This window comes from Malaclemys terrapin, chromosome 2 (genome assembly GCF_027887155.1).
Source record: "Malaclemys terrapin pileata isolate rMalTer1 chromosome 2, rMalTer1.hap1, whole genome shotgun sequence".
Taxonomy (NCBI): Eukaryota; Metazoa; Chordata; order Testudines; family Emydidae; genus Malaclemys; species Malaclemys terrapin.
The window spans coordinates 273,273,847-273,287,714 of record NC_071506.1 but is presented as its reverse complement, the minus strand read 5'-3'; the positions used below and the strand labels follow the sequence as shown (position 1 = coordinate 273,287,714).

General features: G+C 43.0%; 1 protein-coding gene across 1 annotated transcript in view; it reads left to right on the top strand.

Annotated features, from left to right (window-relative positions):
* The first annotated feature begins 2,837 nt into the window (after positions 1–2,837).
* LOC128833201 (sodium channel protein type 5 subunit alpha-like) overlaps positions 2,838–13,868 on the top strand; it is a 327,478-nt gene continuing 316,447 nt past the window's right edge. Inside the window, exon 1 of the mRNA XM_054021226.1 lies at positions 2,838–3,024. The gene's annotated coding sequence lies outside the window, so the exon portion shown is untranslated. The remainder of the gene's footprint in view (positions 3,025–13,868) is intronic.

The following is a 13,868-nucleotide window of genomic DNA, read 5'->3' as shown; positions in this document are numbered from 1 at the left end:
AATACACCTCTACCTCGATATAACACTATCCTCGGGAGCCAAAAAATCTTACCGCGTTATATTGAACTTGCTTTGATCCGCCAGAGTGCACAGCCCCGCCCCCCTGGAGCCGCTGCTTTATCGCCTTATATCAGAATTTGTGTTATATTGGGTAGCGTTATAGTGGGGTAGAGGTGTACTATTATTTTGGTGGGATGGGAGTAATTTCCCAATTTTTAAAGAAAAATTAATCAAAGGTAAGTCCTTTTCCACTTGCTCCCAGCATTTCACGTGAGGTATTGTAACACCACATTTTTTCCGCTTTCACAGGAAAAGTGACAGATGAATTTAACACTTATAGCAGTGTATCTCCAAAAAAGCCTTGCTCTGGTATAAGGAACCAGATTCACCCTGAAGGCAAATAAGAGAGGGACAATCAAGTCACTGCTGGGGGAATGACGTTAGTGTGTGCATGTAAAATTCTAGTAGGCAAACCTTACTCTCCTTAAATTTAGAATCGCAACTTGCTACACCCACAATCCAGCATTTCCCATTGACTAAGGTTGCTAGCTCCATCCTTATTTGCTTCATCGTGTTACAAAATGCATGTAAAATTGTATAAGTGCATCATCGTGGGAAAACATTTTAACTGCAATGTATACACGTTGTTGACATTATTTTTAGCAATTTTCATGTATGATGCTGAATGAGTTTCCACTAAGCTGCAGTCTCAGCTGAGATCCCATGTGATTGTTATTGAGAAGGAGGGAGGGTGGGGAGGTTGCAGATGGGGAGCAAGAAGACTGAGGGATAGGAGTTGAGCAGTTTCCAGCAGAGACATTCATTTGGAGCATGAGCTTGAGGCAGCATTGGTAGCCTGGTAGCAGAGCAGATAGTTGGGTAAATAAAAGTTGGGGGATAAGACCTGGGATGGGGTGAAATAGGAGGCTTCCAGAGGCAGTCTGTTTTGTTAAAGCACCAACAAATATGTACCAAAGCAATAGGCACCTCAAATGCGCACACGTAACTTTCAGCACAAATACATATCACAATGATCAAAAAGCCAGCATCAGCACAACAATGCTACATCTCAGACCAAAGCAGGGTATTAGCCAAGGCAGTGATGCCTAGTGGCTAGAATACTGGACTGAGACCTGGTTTCCATTCCCAGCTCTGCCACTGGTCTGCTTGGTGACGTTGGGCAAGTCACTTAACTTCCTTAGTTACCTAGCTGTAAAATGGGTATAATGATCCTTCCATTGTAAAGTGCTTAGCAATCTATGAAAAGTGCTATATGTTGTCATTCCCCTCTTCTGTAGGAAAGAGCAATAAACCGTCCTGTCCTGTCCTGATGCCTTTCCATGGTTCCTCAAGAACATGGGATAAAATCTTTAAAAGCATCTAAATCCCATTTTCAGAGGGGATTTTGCTACTTAGGAGCCTAAATTCCATTGACTTTCAGTCAGGGCTTGTCTGTATGGGAAAGTTATACCACTATAATGTATGGTGAGAATTTAAATGGCTATAGCTATACCAGTAAAGTATATCTCCTTGTGTGGATGCTCTTGTTCCTGTGCAAGACTGCCCTTTTTCTGATTTATCTTTCTGTTGCTTTGGAAGTGGGTTAAGCTAAGCTGCAAAAAGTCACTCTTATTCTGAAATAAGAGTGTCCACTGACATTCCAAGTCTCTGTACCCAGCCCAATCCTCTCCCCTCTACCAGGTTGATCAAGACCCTCCTCGCTCCCCATGTGTTCCAATCAAATTCCTCCTCTCCACTCAATCCCATCTTCCCGTTTAAAGCAGCACAACCATTCATTTCTCTTCCTGATCCCCACTTTCCCCCTCACAGCTGCTCCACCATTCTCTCCTCTCCTTCCTCCCACCTATCGCTTCCCATATGCTGCACCATTCCCTCCTCTCCTGGTCCCATCTTCCCCCTCACATCTGCTCCACTATTAAATTCTCTCATACCTTACCATCTTCCCCCCCCTCACAGCTGCTCCAAAATTCTCTCCTCCCTGTCTCATCCTCCCTCTCACAGCTCCTGCACTGTTCCCTCCTTCCCCTGTCCCACCTTCCCTCTCCCAGCTCCCCCATCCCATCTTCCCTCTCACAGCTCCCCCACCCTTCCCTGCTCCCCCGTCCCGTCTTCCCCCTCACAGCTCCCCGTCCCGTCTTCCCCCTCACAGCTCCCCGTCCCGTCTTCCCTCTCCCAGCTCCCCCACCCTTCCCTCCACTCCCCCGTCCCATCTTCCCTCCTCCCAGCTTCCCCACCGTTCCCCCCCTCCCAGCTCCCCCCATCCCATCTTCCCTCTCACAGCTCCCCCACCGTTCCCCCCTCTCACAGCTCCCCCCGTCCCATCTTCCCTCTCCCAGCTCCCCCACCGTTCCCCCCTCTCCCAGCTCCCCCCGTCCCATCTTCCCCCTCTCCCGGCTCCCCCACCTTTCCCTCCTCTCCCCTGTCCCATCTTCCCCCCCCACCGTTTCCCCCCTCTCCCAGCTCCCCCAGTCCCAGCTTCCCTCTCACAGCTCCTCCCCATTTACTTCTCCATCCTATCTTCCCTCTCACAGCTGCTCCACCACTCACGGCTTCCCCCTCTATCCCGCTTCTCCTAGCACTCCCTCCACCATCCCGCTTGTCCCGCACAGCTGCCCTGAGCTATTTTACCCATTGCGAAGCGGCCGGTCGCCAGCAGGGGGCGCTGCCGGGTAGCGCTGGCGCAGGGGGAAGCGCTCCCGGAGTCCGGCGCTAGCAGGTAGCGGGCAGAGGGCGCGGGGCTGGCGGGCGGGGCGGCGCCTGCTAACACCTCCCCTTGGCTGGCCGGGCTGGGAGCTGCGCGTCCCCACACAGGCGGACCGGGCGCGAATAAATCATGCAGCCTCTGGAGTGGGCGCCGTCCGGGATGGGGAGGAATCGCTCCAGGGGGAAAGAGCCGCCGCAATGAGCTGGAGTTTCCACCACTGGGGAGTTCCCGAACTGGGGGTCAAACTCTGGATACAATGCAGTGACGCTGGGTTTAGCAGGAACTATTAAATAAAGCCAGTAAGTGTCTTTTGTTGGTTCGTTGTTAGGGGAGAATAAGTCCTGTTCGGATGGGGCCGAGAAGGAGAAAGCTGTAAGGGGGGGGGGGGGGGGGGGAGCTGATCCTTCCCTGCTCTGGAGCCCCCGCTTCCCTTGTGGGGAATGGTTCCGACCCGAGAGTTGGGGGACACCGTGAACCCCCTGCTGCCCACCCCTCTCCCCTGCTCTCCCCTGCCCTTTGCCTGCTCTGAGCTGGGCTGTAGAATTAGGGTGACCAGACAGACTAGCGTGTGACGGGGAAGCGAGAGAAGTTGGATCAGCGGAGCTGGTGCTGGGGTGTGAGAGTCGCTGCTTTGCCGCTGACGGGTGACTTTTTATTCAGTCATCGTCGTGTTTACTTCCAGATCGAAAAGCACCATCACGACAACGAACATCAGAACAATGTTTGCGATAATGTGATGTCGGACCCAGTTGGTCAGAAATTAAATAGCCAGTTTGAACGGGGGGGTGGGGGGGGGGAGACCCACAGTGACTTAGATTTAAAAATATATATTTAAGGGGCCGGGGTCTGTGTGTGTATAGATCTTATTCGTTATAAGAATAAACATAGTGTTTATCTTATTTGTCAAAACATAACCTAGGATATCACATGTGTATTGTGGTAGCAGCAGTCACCCTAAAGCAGTTTGCAAAACACTCATATTTAAAAAGGTTTGGAAGATACCGGTCCGAATTGAGATCTTCACTTGGCTAATGATAATATTAAAATAAAAGCATGGGGCGATCTGGAGGACTCCTGCGTGGTGATCATGGTTTTATCAGGACATCTGGAAGGGTGGCAGTGACCTACTGGGGGGGGGGGCACCATTTGAGAGAAGGAAAGCAAAATTTGTGCAACCGAAATGTGGCTGCAATAGGAATAAATCGGATTTTTCTTGGGGATTTGGGGGGTGTGTGTGGAGTTGAGCTTTTAAAAACACACAAACACGCACAGAGCAACAGGTCTGGTTTTGCTTCGAAAGATTGAATAAAGGTGATTTGTGGTGCTTGACCTTAACCTTTCCTTTTGGGTTTGGTGCCGTTTGGGGGTTTTTTCTCCAACAGAAGAGAGGTGTGTTAAGAACTAGGGAATGCAATTCGTCTCACTTTGGCAAGGAGTAACTCTCCCGAAAGACAGGGCACGTAGTGGACTAAACACTGGGTGCGATCCAAAGAGGATTTATCGGTACTAAAAATAAACAAGTCCACGGATGTGTCCAATAGGCTCGTGTCCCGTTTCAACCTTTTCAGGGCTGATTTTCAGATTTTTAATGGTTATTTATTTATTTATTGTTATTTATTTTATTTATTTATAAATGTCCTGTCCAAGGTGCTGAAGTTGGTTTTCCTGACATTTTCCAGGATTTAAATGTTTTGGAGGAGTGAATTCTGGATTCTTTCTGTATGGTTTGAAGTGAAAGGGGGCAGGGGGAGGAAATCGGGATGTGTTTTGAAACACGTCTATTTGATCCTTGCTTTTGGCCTGGGAAAACAAGGCAGGTGGAGATGCAGATGGAAGTGGCAGAATCCTATAAGCTTTTGGTGGCAGAGACTGTAAAAGGTCAGAGCTGCTAGGGAGTGGGGATGTGCCGTCCACTTATTTTAATGGCCTGAGAGCACAGTGTATTTGAAGATGATGGTGCTGATTTGGGGGACACATTATTGCCAAGAAATACTAAACTAGCTGGTTCCCGGAAAGTTGGGGAGTACCAGTATCGGGATGAGATGGAAGAGATATCTGCTGGTTTGGGAATAGTCTCTGTCTGCATAGCTTTATCAGATGGCAAGTGCAGGGGAAAGAGACCCTCAGAAATATAGGCTGTTTAGAAAAAATACCCAATTTCTGTGGGGAAAGTAGCTCAATGATGAAGTAATTTTAATGTTGGCCTGTGGTACAAGTTGTGATATTTTTAGGTTTACATGTCAAAAGGTTTCAGCCTCAAGAAGTTGAGTTTACATAATTCTTTGTACGTGATGACGCTAAGAATGTTCTTATACAAATATGACACAACTCATCATACATGATTGGGGATCCAGTCTGTGATGTTTTTTTTTTTTCTCTGGGTCTTAATGTTTACTCTTAGGCAGTGGTTCTCAACCAGGGGTATGTGTAACCCTGGGGGTACACAGAAGTCTTCCAGGGGATACATCAACTCATTTAGATCTTTGCCTAGTTTTACGACAGGCTACATAAAAAGCACTAGTGAAGTCAGTACAAACTAAAATTTCATACAACCAATTATTTGTTTATACTGCTCTATATACTATACATTGAAATGTAAGTATAATATTTATATTCTAAATCAGGGGTTGGCAACCTTTCAGAAGTGGTGTGCCGGGTCTTAATTTATTCACTCTAATTTAAGGTTTCGCATGCCAGTAATACATTTTAACGTTTTTAGAAGGTCTCTTTCTATAGGTCTATATTATATAACTAAACTATTGGTGTATGTAAAGTAAATAAGGTTTTAAAAATGTTTAAGAAGCTGCATTTAAAGTTCAATTAAAATGCAGAGCCCCCCCGGATTGGTGGCCAGGCCCCGGGCAGTGTGAGTGCCACTGAAAATCAGCTCACGTGCCGCCTTCGGCATGCGTGCCATAGGTTGCCTACCCCTGCTCTAAATGATTTATTTTATAATTGTATGGTAAAAATGAGAAAGTAAACATTTTTTCATTAATAGTGTGCTGTGACAATTTTGTATTTTTATGTCTGATTTTGAAACTTGGGGGTTCACACGACAAACCTGACTCCTGAAAGGGATACAGTAGTCTGGAAAGGTTGAGAGACATTGCTCTTTCGCAATCAATAATAAAACTTTGCATTTCTATAGCATCTTAAATCTGAGGATCTCAAAGCACTTTACAAACATACAGTTCAGATTCTGTCTCCCTTTTTCACATGGAGGAATATTTTTCTCCACAAGTAGCCCCACTGGTTTCAGGCATGCAACATTCCTATAAGATAGGGAAGTATTATCATCCCCATTTTACAGAAGGCAAAACTGAGTTTAAGTAACTTGCCAGATGTCACAAAGGAAGTCTGTGGCATCACCAGGAATTGAATTCCTGGGCTTTGGCCAGAAGGCTTCCTAGTTCCAAATTCTGGCTCTTTAATTGGGAGTAAATATCTGTTTTAAGTGATGAAAACATTGTATACCTGAATTATAGCACAAACTGCCCCCCCTGTAATCTTGGCTTGTTTTTTTTTTTTGTTTTGTTTTGTTTTCCATCCAAAACTGAAACTGTGGGCGCACTTTGACCTGACAGTCTCTCTTTAGGCTTATCTTGCAAAGTAACAGTTTCTAAATGAGGATGGAAATCAGGTCACATTTCTGGCTCTACAGGATTTATCTCATTTCTCTTTTTTCTAAGTAATTAGAGTCACTAGTAATGAGGAGAAGAAAACTCTTTCAGGACTGGAATGTCCCTAACCTCTCTTGCTTTTTTCTAGTATTTGTGTCACAGAATCAACCCAGGTGATGTATTAGTTTGTCATGCGAGGTCCATTAGTGCCAATGTGTAGGAACTGGTTACCTTTAGGGTTTGGCACAGCTACTGTGGTCACCCTTACAAATATGCCTATTTTTCCTTTGATAAATAGTGTTGCCTTGGTATTTTCCTCTACTTACTGCCGGGAACAAGTAGAATACTGCAGATACTGGGGTGAAATTATTTAGGGCCAGATCATGCCTGATTATATGCAGCCATGCAAGGGATTAAGATCTACTGTGTGCTGTTTCCTCACATCTCATCTTGGGTTTAGTGGGAGGGGAGGAATGGTGGGACTGTAAACCTGATAATTCATGTATTGCACAAGCTTTTTAAACGTAGAAGTAACATGCAGGAAGTAATAAAATAGCACTAAGATTCCTCTTTACATTGACACATTTAGAAATTCTGTAGTCACATTGAAATTACACCCTTAAACTGCCCCTTCTTGCCTATTCCCCTCCCAATCTAAAACTGGCCAGACTTTTAAAAATATTATAATTATTAAAAGTAACAATAATAAAAAACATTGTTTCTCTGCTGAAATATTTATATAAATGTTCAGATCAAACTGAACGTTTCCAGTTCACTCATAAGCTTCTCCAAAGGAGTTTACATTGTTAATACGAACACTCCCTTAGCTATAGCAGTGGTACACAATGCTACCATCATGTTACACAAGTCTCCCCAAAATTTCCAGAAACATAGAGTTCTAATAATACTCTAAATCCAGGTTATAATTTGAAAATTATCTACAGAATGTGCGTTAACTAACTTTGTAATTTGATGCCACATTAATATGGAACATTTTAAAAATAGTAATAAATGTTCAAACCTGGGTGCTTAAAGTTAGATACCTAATCTAATTTTAGGTGCCTATGGAGTGTCCGATGTTCAGAAGTGCTTAGCACTTCAAAAGATTCTTGGAATTACCAGGCTGGATAGGACCAATGGCCCATCTAGTTCAGCATGCTGTCCCTGCTACTTTCAGATATTTTCAGAGGAAGGTTTAAAATGCCCCTGCAGTAGGCAGTTATAGAATAATTTACCCCTGGAGGAAGTTTCTTTCTAAACCCATTTGTTAGAGAGAGAGAGAATTTATAATAACCCTTCAAAACTCTTGGGTTTTTTTTTATTCCTTATATTATAACTGACTATTCTTGTTATCCAGACAAAGGTCCATTTTTTTGAGTACTGGTGCCTAAATATGCAAAATTTCTTTACTCTTGTTTATAACACACAGTCTTGGAGTCTAGTCCTACAAACATTCCATTTGTCAAACCCCACTTGACTCAGGGATTGCAGGATCAGATCCTGAATTGGTTCTATGTAACCAGCATAATAACATACATTAGAAAAAGATCATTTCTGCAACTTTCACCGGATGAAATTCACCTTTTCCCAGAGGGTCAGCACAAGTCTTTTGCACCACTTAAATTCTCAGAATAGGCCCTGTGCTGTAATTTCCCTCACAACAAGTAATACATTCCTATAAAATATGAACCTGTTTAAAACAATCTTTGTGAGTACTTAGCATGTAAACAAGTTTAAAGTTTATGTATGCAAATGTATGGTAAAGATTTAAATTTCATCAGTGTTCTATAGATTATTAGTTGAAAAAGTGGTAGGATCAGAAATGTTAAATTAATACTTCCTATGTTGAAATCAAGCCTTGCAAATCTCGTTCACTTGGTGGAGTTGTGGTAACAGTTATTAAGGAAAAATAATTTATTCCAGTTTTACTAGAAATCAGCTTTAGAACACATCATTTAAATATCAGAATGTGGTGAGGAGTTGGCCGTTTAGAGTACTCTAAGGTCTGATACTTTAGAGGTGGTTACATAATGTACAATTAAAAAATCACACTACAGCCTCTTTAAAATACCTGCCTTATTATAACAGGATAATTATGCTGGTTTTAATGGAACTAGGTGCTTAGGGTAAGGCAACTTTATGTACCAAAAGTACATTACTTTCACTGATATTGGCAGCGAGAGTGTTTATGAGGACTTCGTAAAAGATGTAGTGTAGTCTGTATAAGTTTTAAAATACTTTGTGCGTTTAAAATAACAGTGTCCTCCCACACACCAAATATGGAGTTCTCCTGGTCCCTGTTACAGACCCAAAGCTCACCACATTTGTGTCTTCACTCCAGTTCCCATCCCTGCTATGGTTCTCATGTTACAGGGATTGTCTTGCCCTTCCAGCAGAGGATAGCTGGATGCAAGTACTCCCCATATTAGTATAGAGATTGCTACAGAATGACGCAGAGGCTCTCTCTGCCTCCCAGTGGCTAAGCATACAGCTTCTGCTACATTTTCAGCCCCAGAGTGAAGAGCTGATTTGGAGTTTGAAACCTGGTAGAGCAATGCACTACTCTGATGCTGCTGGTTGGGCTTGTAAGGTTGTTGGTAAGATCTGCTACAAGTGGTGCATGTAATATTTTGCTAATACAAGGATATGGAAAAAACTACAAGTATCTTAAGGATTTTTTTCTTTCTCTTCAACAGTATTTCACTTGAAAGGTCTAATCTCCAATTGATGCATACATGTAATTCTCATTCATATGAATATGGGAGTTACTGCATGCATGTGTATTGATGGGAAAATAACCCCTTTAAATGTTGTAATAGACCGTACAGTTACCAGTGATGAAGGCTGTTCTTCACAAGCCAAATCTTTAAGTTCTTATGCAGTTTTTGTTCCTAAATTCCCAAAACTGATGGTCAAATTCTGCTCCTTGTTCCACTGGTGTAAATACAGACTAACTCCTTTGACTTCAGTGAAACTCAACTAGATTTACATTAGTATAACTGAAAATAGAATTTACCCTAAAGGGGTAAGAGTTTTGGGTCTAGGTGACAGTTTGTGTAGTAGTGTCAACATATATCCAATCATATTCCCTGTCTCAAATCCTTAATTATTCTGTAAAAGTTTCCAAGAAAGAGCTGTGTATTTAAAACACTTCCACAAAAATTATCTAGAAGACCTTTGAGAGGTTAATTTTAGAAAATAATGTTTTTTCCTTCTGGTGAAACAAGATATAATTTGAAAGATAATGTACTGAGATTAAAATATAACATGTAATTATATATTGTACATGAACAGCTTTCCTGATTTTTAATGGGTTTAGATGTTTTTCAAACTTTCTCAACAGACAGCCTGTTAAAGAGAGAAGAGTAAATGATGTTATGAAACCACTCATCTTAATTTAAAAAAGAAATCACCACAGCAAACTGAGAGAAAGGAAGAGAGAACTAGAAAATCTCTTTCTTTTCCACACCCCTTCTTTAGGCACTACTATAATACACATAAATATTTTAGGTTTTTCTCTAGAGCCAATGACTCTACAATATGAGGGCCTGACCCAAAGCACATTGTAGAAAGTGGAAAGACTCCTATTTATGTCAGTGGGCTTTGGGTCAGAATCTAAGTGCTACATAGGGAAATTAGATGTGTATAGAGAGATTCATGGTGGAGTCTATGGAGTTTTGTTCTTTTCCTTCCCGTACTTAGAAGAAGGTATGTTTAATTAATTTAATTTTATATGCAGTACATATAAGCTTTAAAGCACAAAGAGACCGTTTAAACAACCGAATGGCATCCAAACAAGTAATTGGGAATGAATACTGCTAAATATTGTTACATACTGGAGTACCAAATATCTCTTTGCCTCTTTTGGTGGATTGTAAAACATGGTTATGAAAATGTAACCATAAGTGGAACTGGTAAATGCAATGTTTATTTCCCTTCCACTATTCATTTGGTGCACTATTAAATGCCCTAATCAGTACACAAGTATTGTTCCATTGACTGAAAGAAGCATTCACCTTTCACAATACATTTAATATCTCGTTGTCGTCCCAAAGGATGCTAAGTTAATAGCGCTTGACCCGTTTGCTCTGTCCTAAACAGAGCCAAAATCTTCCTGGAATGCTCTGATTTACTGGATTACTTCCAATGATTTCTCCTCAGATTCCAGCAACATGCACTGTGCTTTACTATGCTGCCTCCTTTGAAGTAACCTGGGGAGTGGCAAGGAAATAATTCTGCGGTCCCGCTGAGGATAGCGTGAGCGGCTGAATGTGAGATTTTGTCTGAAAAGTTTGAAAGATCTTGTTGAAGAAATCAGTTGTGGTTTTATTTTATTAGTGAGCTAAAGTGACCTTCAAAAAGTGAAACCAAGGCTTTTAGGTGTGTCTCTGGTGCCTCACACCATGGCAAATCTGCAGCACTTCTCCTGCAGTCAGTGGAGCTGACTGTAAAAACCTGGTGGTGTAAGAGTGGAGTAAGTGAGATCAGACTCAGCCCCTGAGCGAGGCTGTATGTATAAACTAAAATCACCATGAACAGTTAACACCAGCAGGTCACGGCATTTAAAACACATTCAGTAGCTTCATAATAAAGGGTTCCAAAACTATTGTAAGTGCCTGACCCGAAGCCAAGTGGAGTCAATAGAAAGATTCGTATTGACTTCAGTGGATCAGGCTCTCCATTTCTGAAACCTCATTTCTCCCCCCCCCCCTGAAATTTTCAGAGGTTTTTGTTTGGGTATTTTTAGATAAATTATGTCAAGTGTTGTTGTTTATTGGGTCATTTACTGTTAGTTAAATAAGGAAATAAACTGGTAATATTGAAGCATGGTAGTTGTACTTTGCTATGTACTTAATCACTCATCAGTCAAACACTGCAATGTAATTTTTTTATAGCCCTATTGCCTAGCCAATGAATGCTTAACCAGCATATGGTAATAATACCAGCAGGTAATGGCACGTATAGACTAGATAGAGCTAATCACATGGTTTACAATGGATGGAGATAAAATCCTAGGTGTTAAGTGTGTTGCTTTCAAAGGTTAACTGCATTTTAAAACACTTTTTAAAAGTTAAATCATAAGGACTTGGGCCTGATCCAAAACCCTTTTTACTCAATAAAAATACTCCCATTAACTTCACTGGGCTTTGGATCAGAGCTTTACTTTATTAATGTATTATTAGTAGGATTTTATTAATATTTGCATTGCATCAGTGCCTAGGAGCCCCAGACATGAACCAGGACTCCACAGTGCTAGGCGCTGTACAAACACAGACAAAAAGACAGGCCCTGCCCCAAAGAGTTTATAGTCTGATAGTCCGATAGTAGTGAGCCAGATTCTGAGTTTTTATTCAAACAAAACTATTGACTTCAGGTTGTGTTTGCCTGTGTAAGGACTGAATAAAAGCAGTTTCAGAAGGTGCTGCTGTCCAGTAACATCTTCCTAGGGAGAGAAAACTCCATGAGGTACCCGCTTTGTACTCCTGCTTGAGGTGGGGATTGGCCTCCTGAAGAACAAAGCAAGTGTCTTCCCCCACCAGACTCACCCATGAATTTTGAAGTGTCCATGGGGAGCAGAGGGCAGCTGTGGGCTTTATGTGGCTCTGCCGCATTTCTCTTGGAGCCAAATGTTTGGACTGCGCTGGGAGCAGTTGCACCATAGATTCCCTTCCTGAAGGAACCCTAATGCAAAGTGGAGAGGTATGGGAAAAGCAAAAGAGGCCCAGGATAGCCTGGAACTTTCTCTGGGGACTCTGTGTGTGGTTGCTGCTGGTGGTGGTGGTGGGGCAACGTGTGTTTTCTCTCTCTCTCTCTCAACCCTGCCAATGGTTGGTCATCACCCAATATGTCCCACCTGCTGCATGTCCCTGGCTTACACAGTTCTTCCCCCCCATACCTATCCCCAGCTGATCACCAGTCCCAGAATTTGGGGGCTACAAGTGTGGCTTAAAACACTGTTTGCCATTCCCTACTTTGATCCTGCATTGAATGCATCAGAAACTGTCTGTGTTTGGATATATGGTTTGTTACTAAGTGACTATATTTATGTATTGTGTGTTTAAAATTGTGTGCTTCAAATATTAATTAATAATATAAGAAAACAGGTAGAAATAAACTGGGTAATGGATCTGACAATACAGAGTTTAGCTATGACTGACACAGCTGCACATCCCCCATGTTGCTGGAAATTGACATCTATAGTTTGGAATTCCAGTGTTAGAGACTGTATATATAGGGTCAGGCCCTACTGTGGGTTGCCCTGCCCCACGGCACAAAGTTGCCTTAAACCTGGAGAATCCAGCTCCGTGAAGATTGCCCATGTGTAAGGGGTCCTTGGGGGTGGGGGAAGATAGACCCACACAACTGCTTCTGCACCACCCCTTCTCCTGCCCACCAGTGTAAGTGGAATAGCCAAGGAAAAATGGAGTGTGTTTGGGGGATCCCTGGACCCTGGTATTTTGCAGCTGCCAGAAAGATTTCTGGGAGCTGTGGCACCTGGCATAGATTAGCACAGCCTATTCTGCAGACTGGCCTGGTGCCAGGGCAGCCTCAGGATTGAGTGAACAGCTAGGTGGCTTTGGGCCCCTCCTCCTCAGCTCTGACTCTGGTCCTTATTTTCTGTCACTATATAAATCTAGTCTATCCCTTGCAGTAGTCAGATCAGAAATCTCACTTGTAATTTAAAACCTTATTTTCATACACATTTCACAGTTTATTCCTGGTGAGAAGCAATTCTGACCCTGTGAACTTTCAGGCTGCCAGGCTGCATGAAATGGATGCAATGAACTTTTAAAGTTAAGAGCATCCTATCAGCAGGGGGGAGGAGTGTCTATGTGCGATGGCCATCATCTTGATTGACAGCCAGACTGAACTGGGGGCCTTCAGAGCTGAAAGCCTGAGCTAAACAACCAAGGCTCTGTAGCTGGGGGCTGTACTAGACACAGTCTCTGTGGACCAGGCACAAGAGAGAGGCTGGCCAGGGCAGAGGAATGGAGTGGTGTGCACATGTGCTGATAATATTTAAAAAAAGCAGCCCAGTGCCCTTTGTTTGTTGTGAGTTGCTGAGCTAAGAAGCTTTATCTCGGTTGCAGCTGTGATTCTGAAGGGCTGATTGTTTATCAGGATCAGGAAGAAATATTTTAAAATGTTGTTATCTTTAGGCTTGGTTCAGTGTTAGGCCTATTGACTCTGACAGTTCCCCCAGGAACATTTTCGGAGGATATTTCCATTTCAATGGGTGAGTCCCCCTTTAGTGAGATGATGATATACTGTATCCCTTTAGCTGCATTCCTATTGTAAAGCTTCATTTCATTCCCTCACCCCCTCCTTTACCGTGACTGATAATGACTTTTTAAATTAGTCATCACATGGGGTGTGAAATTCTAGAACTGAGTGCACAGCCCAAGGAAGCAGACTCTGCTCTCAGCCACATATATGTAGACAGAGACCCCCTTTGCCCCAGCCAATGCCAAACTCTGCAACTGCTACTGCGGGCCGGGGGCCGCTGCACCCCCACTACGTGT